The following is an 11,549-nucleotide window of genomic DNA, read 5'->3' on the forward strand; positions in this document are numbered from 1 at the left end:
CTTTTGTCCCCCTGTGTTCGGTGACCAGGGCTCCTCATCATCATCATCGCTTTGCGACCCCTTCTCCTTGTTCTCGGCATTTAACTTGCCGGCCTGTTTGAAGACACAACATTCTCTGTTGGTACGATTGGTTGGTTTATCAGGAGTGCCATGGATTTGACATGGATGATCGAGTATGCGGTCCAAACTAGACGGGCCCAGATTGTTTCTCTTATATGGCTTCTTCCGCTGATCGGACTTAGAGCCACTGAATCCGGCGTTGACAGCTGTGTCTTCGGTGTTGTCAGCGTTGCATCGATGCTTGTGTCTGTTGCGTCAAGGCTTGCCGTTGCTGTTTCTAGACTCGGAAGTGCCAGGTTTGCTTGCATGATTATTGCTACGGGCTAGCCAGCTATCCTCACCCGCACAAAAGTGGGTCATAAGTGTCGTGAGGGCTGCCATGGACTTCGGTTTTTCTTGGCCAAGGTGTCATGCGAGCCATTCGTCATGGATGCTATGCTTAAAGGTCGATACGGCTTCAGCATCCGGACAGTTGACTATCTAGTTCTTTTTAGTTAAGAACCTGGTCCAGAATTTCCTGGCTGACTATCCGGGCTGTTGAACTCTATGACTTAGGTCGTTGCCATCTGGAGGTCAGACATATGTGCATTGATAGTTGTCAAGAAAGGCTTTTTCCAAGTCCTCCCAGCTGCCTATGGAGTTTTTGGGCAGACTGTTCAACCAGTGTCAAGATGGTCCCTTGAGTTTTAGCGGGAGGTGTTTGATGGCATGAAGATCATCACCGCGGGCCATATGAATATGGAGAAGAAAATCCTCAATCCATACCGCGGGGTCTGTTGTCCCATCATATGATTCGATGTTTACGGGTTTAAACCCTTCCGGGAATTCATGCTCCATTACTTCGCCAGTGAAGCAAAGGGGGTGCGCGGCGCCTCTATATTGGGCCAAGTCGTGACATAGCTCGGATGGAGTTCATCTGCGGTTTTCGGCCCGGATGTGGTTATATTTGCCACGTCCAGCCTGGTGGCCATCATCGCGCATCTGGGCATGCCCCCGCGATCCGTAGATCGATCTGGTCTGGCCTGCTTTGTTTTCCAAGTCATGCCGCAGGTCATATGTATACCCCCGAGCTGTTGTATTTCTGTTTTTACGACGAGGTGGTGAGGGCTGTTGTTCGGCTCGAGTTGCCGATTTGTCCCAGCCACGTGGTGGTCGGTCAGCCGCATTATGTGCTGGAAGGACGGGCTCCAGTGCCTCGTCATCAAACTGAGGTAACAATTTGCGCTTCGGGTAACTTTTTGTTGGGCGTTCAAGGCCGTATCCCTCGGCTGTCAGGATGTCGGTCCATCTATTATTGAGCAGATCCTGATCAGCTTGAAGCTATTGCTGCTTCTTTTTTAGGCTCCTTGCAGTGGCTATTAGCCGGTGCTTAAAAAGCTCCTGCTCGACAGGCTCCTCAGGCACGATAAATCTTCGTCGTCGAGGCTCACCTCGTCCTCAGAGAGCGCAAGGTAGTTACTGTCCTACGCATCTTCATTCGCGGCATGTTCATCAGGGCTAGCTCGCCCATCGTGTCGTTCGTCTTGTTTGGACGTTGGCTCCACGGGATCTTCATTGTCTTCGGCATCATCCGGAGTGTTATTTTCTCCTGTGCCGGTACTGTTGTTTTTTCCACGACAGGGTTTAGAGCGGCGCCGCTGTCGTCGATGCTTTGGTTGTATCTCAGGAGGTTTCTCCTCAACTGGATCCTTCTCATCGTCGTCATTGTTCTCTTTTGGTGTATCCACCATGTATACGTCATACGAGGAGGTGGCTATCCAATGCCCTGTAAGTGGCGGTTGATGTGCCTGCTCCTCTCCGGCATCGTCGTCCATACTGTCGATGTATTTGGAGTCATAATCAAGCATGTCAGTTAAGTCTTCGACGGTGGCTATGCAGTGGGTGGTGGGTGGGAAACGAAATTCTCCGTCATCGGCTTCCCATTCAAGTCGGACATAGTTCGGCTGAGATTACCCTGATAAGGAGAGGGCTCTTAATGAGTTCAGCACATCGCCAAAAGGCTTGTGCCGGAAGATGTCCGCGGAGCTGAACTCAATGATCTGCGCCCCATCAGGTTCGATGGGCACGGATGCACGCGGTTCAGAGCCTATTCCGGAGACTAATCCGAGGTTCCGATGACACAGGGCCCACTTGAGGTTGGGTCTATGTGCAGCTCTATCGCCGCTGAGTCTACGGCTTCCGCGGCGGGGTTGAGCATCCCGTCCTCGGATGGCGCGATCTGCTCCGGATCTAGGACCAGAGCAGTTGTAGGTGCTATCTCCTGAGCATGGTCCGATGATAGATTTAGGTCATGTTCATCGAGGTGACAGGGAGCGGCCGTCATGGGCTCGAATCCGTCGAAGATCAAGTCTCCGCGGATATCGGCCACGTAATTCAAGCCTCCAAATCTGACCCAATGGCCAGGGGCATAGCTGTCGATCTTCTCCAGATGGCCAAGCGAGTCGGCCCGAAGTGCGAAGCCGCCGAATACGAAGATCTGTCCGAGGAGGAAAATCTCCCCCTGGACTGCATTGGTGTAGATGATTGATGGGGCCATCAAACCTTTTGGTGACGATGCAGCAGAACTCTCAATGAAAGCACCAATGTCGGTGTCAAAACCAGCGGATCTCGGGTAGGGGGTCCCAAACTGTGCATCTAAGGTTGATGGTAACAGGAGACGGGGGGCACAATGTTTACCCAGGTTTGGGCCCTCTCTATAGAGGTAATACCCTACTTCCTGCTTGATTGATCTTGAAGAATATGAGTATTACAAGAGTTGATCTACCACGAGATCATAATGGCTAAACCCTAGAAGTCTAGCCTATGGGATTATGATTGTGCCCTATGGACTAAACCCTCCGGTTTATATAGACACCGGAGGTAGCTAGGGTTGTACAAAGTCAGTTACAGAGAAAGGAATCTACATATCCGAATCGCCAAGCTTGCCTTCCACACAAAGGAGAGTCCCATCCGGACACGGGAAGAAGTCTTTTGTCTTGTATCTTCATAGCCCAACAGTGTGGCCCATGTATATAGTCCGGTCGTCCGAGGACCCCTTAATCTAGGACTCCCTCAGGTGATGCCTTAAGCCGGCTAGGGTCTCAGCGTAAGCCGGTCCCCCCTAATGTTTTCCTTGATGTTTTGCATAACCCATCTGTTGGGGAACGTAGTAATTTCAAAAAATTTCCTACGCACACGCAAGATCATGGTGATGGCATAGCAACGAGAGGGGAGAGTGTATGTCTACGTACCCTCGTAGACCGTAAGCGGAAGCGTTATCACAACGCGGTTGATGTAGTCGTACATCTTCACGATCCGACCGATCCAAGCACCGAACGTACGGGGCCTCCGAGTTCAGCACACGTTCAGCTCGATGACGATCTCCGGCCTTCGATCCAGCAGAGCTCCGGAGATGAGTTCCGTCAGCACGACGGCGTGGTGACGATGATGATGTTCTACCGGCGCAGGGCTTTGCCTAAACTCCGTGACGATATGATCGAGGTGGAATATGGTGGAGGGGGGCACCGCACACGGCTAAGGAACGATCCGTAGATCAACTTCTGTGTCTATGGGGTGCCCCCCCGCCCCCGTATATAAAGGAGCTAGGGGGAGGAGGCGGCCGGCCAAGAGGGCGCGCCAAGGGGGGGAGTCCTACTCCCACCGGGAGTAGGACTCCCTCTTTCCAAGTAGGAGTAGGAGAGGGGGGGAAAGAGGAGGAAGAGGAGAAGGAAAGGGGGGCGCCGGCCCCCTCCTGCCTCCTTCCCTCTTCTCCCTCGAGGCCCATGTAGGCCCAATAACCCCCCGGGGGGTTCCGGTAACCTCCCGGTACTCCGGTAAAATACCGATTTCACCCGGAACCATTCCGATGTCCAAACATAGGCTTCCAATAAATCAATCTTTATGTCTCGACCATTCTGAGACTCCTCGTCATGTACGTGATCACATCCGGGACTCCGAACAAACTTCGGTACATCAAAACTTATAAACTCATAATAAAACTGCCATCGAAACGTTAAGCGTGCGGACCCTACGGGTTCGAGAACTATGTAGACATGACCTAAAACTATTCTCGATCAATAGCCAATAGCGGGACCTGGATGCCCATATTGGTTCCTACATGTTCTACGAAGATCTTTATCGGTCAAACCGCATAACAACATACGTTGTTCCCTTTGTCATCGGTATGTTACTTGCCCGAGATTTGATCGTCGGTATCCAATACCTAGTTCAATCTTGTTACCGGCAAGTTTCTTTACTCGTTCTGTAATACATCATCTCATAACTAACTCATTAGTTATAATGCTTGCAAGGCTTAAGTGATGAGTATTACCGAGAGGGCCCAGAGATACCTCTCCGACAATCGGAGTGACAAAACCTAATCTCGAAATACGCCAACTCAACATGTACCTTCGGAGACACCTGTAGTACTCCTTTATAATCACCCAGTTACGTTCTGACGTTTGGTAGTACCCAAAGTGTTCCTCCGGTAAACGGGAGTTGCATAATTCTCATAGTTACAGGAACTTGTATAAGTCATGAAGAAAGCAATAGCAGTATACTAAACGATCAAGTGCTAAGCTAATGGAATGGGTCATGTCAATCACATCATTCTCCTAATGATGTGATCCCATTAATCAAATGACAACACATGTCTATGGTTAGGAAACATAACCATCTTTGATTAATGAGCTAGTCAAGTAGAGGCATACTAGTGACTATAAGTTTGTCTATGTATTCACACATGTATCATGTTTCCGGTTAATACAATTCTAGCATGAATAATAAACATTTATCATGATATGAGGAAATAAATAATAACTTTATTATTGCCCCTAGGGCATATTTCCTTCAGTCTCCCACTTGCACTAGAGTCAATAATCTAGATTACATAGTAATGATTCTAACACCCATGGAGTCTTGGTGCTGATCATGTTTTGCTCGTGAGAGAGGCTTAGTCAACGGGTCTGCAACATTCAGATCCGTATGTATCTTGCAAATCTCTATGTCTCCCACTTGGACTTGGTCCCGAATGGAATTGAAGCGTCTCTTGATGTGCTTGGTCCTCTTGTGAAATCTGGATTCCTTTGCCAAGGCAATTGCACTAGTATTGTCACAGAAGATCTTCATTGGTCCCAATGCACTAGGTATGACACCTAGATCGGAAATGAACTCCTTCATCCAGACTCCTTCATTTGCTGCTTCAGAAGCAGCTATGTACTCCGCTTCACATGTAGATCCCGCCACGATGCTTTGTTTAGAACTGCACCAACTTACAGCTCCACCGTTTAATAAAAATACGTATCCGGTTTGCGATTTAGAATCGTCCAGATCAGTGTCAAAGCTTGCATCGACGTAACCATTTACGACTAGCTCTTTGTCACCTCCATACACGAGAAACATATCCTTAGTCCTTTTCAGGTATTTCAGGATGTTCTTGACCGTTGTCCAGTGATCCACTCCTGGATTACTTTGGTACCTTCCTGCCAAGCTTATTGCTAAGCATACATCAGGCCTGGTACACAGCATTGCATACATGATAGAGCCTATGGCTGAAGCATAGGGAACATCTTTCATTTTCTCTCTATCTTCTGCTGTGGTCGGGCATTGAGTTTGACTCAACTTCACACCTTGTAGCACAGGCAAGAAACCTTTCTTTGCCTGATCCATTTTGAACTTTTTCAAAATTTTGTCAAGGTATGTGCTTTGTGAAAGTCCTATTAAGCGTCTTGATCTATCTCTATAGATCTTGATGCCCAATATGTAAGCAGCTTCACCGAGGTCTTTCATTGAAAAACTTTTATTCAAGTATCCCTTTATGCTATCCAGAAATTCTATATCATTTCCAATTAATAATATGTCATCTACATATAAAATCAGAAATGCTACAGAGCTCCCACTCACTTTCTTGTAAATACAGGCTTCTCCAAAAGTCTGTATAAAACCATATGCTTTGATCACACTATTAAAGCGTTTATTCCAACTCCGAGATGCTTGCACCAGTCCATAAATGGAACGCTGGAGCTTGCACACTTTGTTAGCACCTTTTGGATCAACAAAACCTTCCGGTTGCATCATATACAACTCTTCTTCTAGAAATCCATTCAAGAATGCAGTCTTGACATCCATTTGCCAAATTTCATAATCATGAAATGCAGCAATAGCTAACATGATTCGGACAGACTTAAGCATCGCTACGGGTGAGAAAGTCTCATCGTAGTGAACCCCTTGAACTTGTCGAAAACCTTTCGCAACAAGTCGAGCTTTATAGACAGTTACATTACCATCAGCATCAGTCTTCTTCTTAAAGATCCATTTATTCTCAATAGCTTGCCGATCATCGGGCAAGTCAACCAAAGTCCATCTTTGTTTTCATACATGGATCCCATCTCAGATTTCATGGCCTCTAGCCATTTTGCGGAATCTGGGCTCATCATCGCTTCCTCATAGTTCGTAGGTTCATCATGGTCAAGTAACATGACTTCCAGAATAGGATTACCGTACCACTCTGGTGCGGATCTTACTCTGGTAGACCTACGAGGTTCTGTAGAAACTTGATCTGAAGTTTCATGATCAATATCATTAGCTTCCTCACTGATTGGTGTAGTTGTCACAGGAACCGGTTCTTGTGATGAACTACTTTCCAATAAGGGAGTAGATACAGTTATCTCGTCAAGTTCTACTTTCCTCCCCTCACTTCTTTTGAGAGAAACTCCTTCTCTAGAAAGGATCCGAATTTAGCAACGAAAATCTTGCCTTCAGATCTGTGATAGAAGGTGTACCCAATAGTCTCCTTTGGGTATCCTCTGAAGACACATTTCTCTGATTTGGGTTCGAGCTTATCTGGTTGAGGTTTCTTCACATAAGCATCACAGCCCCAAACTTTAAGAAACGACAACTTTGGTTTCTTGCCAAACCATAGTTCATAAGGCATCGTCTCAACGGATTTTGATGGTGCCCTATTTAACGTGAATGCGGCCGTCTCTAAAGCATAACCCCAAAACGATAGCGGTAAATCAGTAAGAGACATCATAGATCGCACCATATCAAGTAAAGTACGATTACAACGTTCGGACACACCATTTCGTTGTGGTGTTCCAGGTGGCGTGAGTTGCGAAACTATTCCGCATTGTTTCAAGTGTAGACCAAACTCGTAACTCAAATATTCTCCTCCACGATCAGATCGTAGAAACTTTATTTTCTTGTTACGATGATTTTCCACTTCACTCTGAAATTCTTTGAACTTTTCAAATGTTTCAGACTTGTGTTTCATTAAGTAGATATACCCATATCTGCTCAAATCATCTGTGAAGGTGAGAAAATAACGATATCCGCCACGAGCTTCAACATTCATTGGACCACATACATCTGTATGTATGATTTCCAACAAATCTGTTGCTCTCTCCATTGTACCGGAGAATGGCGTTTTAGTCATCTTGCCCATAAGGCACGGTTCGCAAGTACCAAGTGATTCATAATCAAGTGATTCCAAAAGCCCATCAGTATGGAGTTTCTTCATGCGCTTTACACCGATATGACCCAAACGGCAGTGCCACAAATAAGTTGCACTATCATTATCAACTCTGCATCTTTTGGTTTCAACACTATGAATATGTGTATCACTACTATCGAGATTCAATAAAAATAGACCACTCTTCAAGGGTGCATGACCATAAAAGATATTACTCATACAAATAGAACAACCATTATTCTCTGATTTAAATGAATAACCGTCTCGCATCAAACAAGATCCAGATATAATGTTCATGCTCAACGCTGGCACCAAATAACAATTATTTAGGTCTAATACTAATCCCGATGGTAGATGTAGAGGTAGCGTGCCGACCGCGATCACATCGACTTTGGACCATTTCCCACGCGCATCGTCACCACGTCCTTAGCTAATCTTCGCTTAATCCGTAGTCCCTGTTTCGAGTTGCAAATATTAGCAACAGAACCAGTATCAAATACCCAGGTGCTACTGCGAGCATTAGTAAGGTACACATCAATAACATGTATATCACATATACCTTTGTTCACTTTGCCATCCTTCTTGTCCGCCAAATACTTGGGGCAGTTCCGCTTCCAGTGTCCAGTCTGCTTGCAGTAGAAGCACTCAGTCTCAGGCTTAGGTCCAGACTTGGGTTTCTTCTCTTGAGCAGCAACTTGCTTGCCGTTCTTTTTGAAGTTCCCCTTTTTCTTCCCTTTGCCCTTCTTCTTGAAACTGGTGGTTTTGTTAACCATCAACACTTGATGCTCCTTCTTGATTTCTACCTCCGCAGCTTTCAGCATTGCGAAGAGCTCGGGAATAGTCTTGTTCATCCCTTGCATATTATAGTTCATCACGAAGCTCTTGTAGCTTGGTGGCAGTGATTGGAGAATTCTGTCAATGACACTATCATCAAGAAGATTAACTCCCAGTTGAATCAAGTGATTATTATACCCAGACATTTTGAGTATGTGTTCACTGACAGAACTATTCTCCTCCATCTTGCAGCTATAGAACTTATTGGAGAGTTCGTATCTCTCAATCCGGGCATTTTCTTGAAATATTAACTTCAACTCCTGGAACATCTCATATGCTCCATGACGTTCAAAACGTCGTTGAAGACCCGGTTCTAAGCCGTAAAGCATGGCACACTGAACTATCGAGTAGTCATCAGCTTTGCTCTGCCAGACGTTCTTAACGTCGTCAGTTGCATCAGCAGCAGGCCTGGCACCCAGCGGTGCTTCCAGGACGTAACTTTTCTGTGCAGCAATGAGGATAATCCTCAGGTTACGGACCCAGTCCGTGTAATTGCTACCATCATCTTTCAACTTTGCTTTCTCAAGGAACACATTAAAATTCAACGGAACAACAGCACGAGCCATCTATCTACAAACAAACATAGACAAGCAAAATACTATCAGGTACTAAGTTCATGATAAATTTAAGTTCAATTAATCATATTACTCAAGAACTCCCACTTAGACAGACATCTCTCTAGTCATCTAAGTGATCACGTGATCCAAATCAACTAAACCATGTCCGATCATCACGTGAGATGGAGTAGTTTCAATGGTGAACATCGCTATGTTGATCATATCTACTATATGATTCACGTTCGACCTTTCGGTCTCCGTGTTCCGAGGCCATATCTGTATATGCTAGGCTCGTCAAGTATAACCTGAGTATTCCGCGTGTGCAACTGTTTTGCACCCGTTGTATTTGAACGTAGAGCCTATCACACCCGATCATCATGTGGTGTCTCAGCACGAAGAACTTTCACAACGGTGCATACTCAGGGAGAACACTTCTTGATAATTAGTGAGAGATCATCTTAAAATGCTACCGTCAATCAAAGCAAGATAAGATGCATAAAGGATAAACATCACATGCAATCAATATAAGTGATATGATATGGCCATCATCATCTTGTGCTTGTGATCTCCATCTTTGAAGCACCGTCATGATCACCATCGTCACCGGCGCGACACCTTGATCTCCATCGTAGCATCGTTGTCGTTACGCCATCTATTGCTTCTACGACTATCGCTACCGCTTAGTGATAAAGTAAAGCAATTACAGGGCGTTTGCATTTCATACAATAAAGCGACAACCATATGGCTCCTACCAGTTGCCGATAACTTCGGTTACAAAACATGATCATCTCATACAATAAAATATAGCATCACGTCTTGACCATATCACATCACAACATGCCCTGCAAAAACAAGTTAGACGTCCTCTACTTTGTTGTTGCAAATTTTACGTGGCTGCTACGGGCTGAGCAAGAACCGTTCTTACCTACGCATCAAAAACCACAACGATAGTTCGTCAAGTTGGTGCTGTTTTAACCTTCGCAAGGACCGGGCGTAGCCACACTCGATTCAGCTAAAGTGAGAGAGACAGACACCCGCCAGCCACCTTTAAGCACGAGTGCTCGTAACGGTTAAACCAGTCTCGCGTAAGCGTACGTGTAATGTCGGCCTGGGCCGCTTCATCTCACAATACCGCCGAATCAAAGTATGACATGTTGGTAAGCAGTATGACTTGTATCGCCCACAACTCACTTGTGTCCTACTCGTGCATATAACATCAATGCATAAAACCTAAGCTCGGATGCCACTATTGGGGAACGTAGTAATTTCAAAAAAATTCCTACGCACACGCGAGATCATGGTGATGGCATAGCAACGAGAGGGGAGAGTGTATGTCTACGTACCCTCGTAGACCGTAAGCGGAAGCATTATCACAACGCGGTTGATGTAGTCGTACGTCTTCACGATCCGACCGATCCAAGCACCGAACGTACGGGGCCTCCGAGTTCAGCACATGTTCAGCTCGATGACGATCTCTGTCCTCCGATCCAGCAGAGCTCCGGAGATGAGTTCCGTCAGCACGACGGCGTGGTGACGATGATGATGTTCTACCGGCGCAGGGCTTTGCCTAAACTCCGCAACGATATGACCGAGGTGGAATATGGTGGAGGGGGGCACCGCACACGGCTAAGGAACGATCCGTAGATCAACTTCTGTGTCTATGGGGTGCCCCCCTACCCCCGTATATAAAGGAGCCAGGGGGGAGGAGGCGTCCGGCCAAGAGGGCGCACCAAGGGAGGGATTCCTACTCCCACCGGGAGTAGGACTCCCTCTTTCCAAGTAGGAGTAGGAGAGGGGGGGGGAAGAGGAGGAAGAGGAGAAGGAAAGGGGGGGCGCTGCCCCCCTTCTCTTGTCCTATTCGGACTAGGAAGGGGAGGGGCGCGCGGCCCCCTCCTGCCTCCTTCCCTCTTCTCCCTCGAGGCCCATGTAGGCCCAATAACCCCCCGGGGGGTTCCGGTAATCTCCCGGTACTCCAGTAAAATGTCGATTTCACCCGGAACCATTCCGATGTCCAAACATAGGCTTCCAATATATCAATCTTTATGTCTCGACTATTCCGGGACTCCTTGTCATGTCCGTGATCACATCCGAGACTCCGAACAAACTTCGGTACATCAAAACTTATAAACTCATAATAAAATTGTCATCGAAACGTTAAGCGTGCGGACCCTACGGGTTCGAGAACTATGTAGACATGACCTAAAACTATTCTCAGTCATTAACCAATAGTGGGACCTGGATGCCCATATTGGTTCCTACATGTTCTATGAAGATCTTTATCGGTCAAACTGCATAACAACATACGTTGTTCCCTTTGTCATCGGTATGTTACTTGCCCGAGATTTGATCATCGGTATCCAATACCTAGTTCAATCTTGTTACCGGCAAGTCTCTTTACTCGTTCTGTAATACATCATCTCATAACTAACTCATTAGTTATAATTCTTGCAAGGCTTAAGTGATGAGTATTACCGAGAGGGCCCAGAGATACCTCTCCGACAATCGGAGTGACAAAACCTAATCTCGAAATACGCCAACTCAACATGTAGCTTCGGAGACACCTGTAGTACTACTTTATAATCACCCAGTTACGTTGTGACGTTTGGTAGTACCCAAAGTGTTCCTCCGGTAAACGGGAGTTGCATAATTCT

The sequence above is a fragment of the Triticum dicoccoides genome, chromosome 6B, assembly GCF_002162155.2.
Source record: "Triticum dicoccoides isolate Atlit2015 ecotype Zavitan chromosome 6B, WEW_v2.0, whole genome shotgun sequence".
Classification (NCBI taxonomy): Eukaryota; Viridiplantae; Streptophyta; class Magnoliopsida; order Poales; family Poaceae; genus Triticum; species Triticum dicoccoides.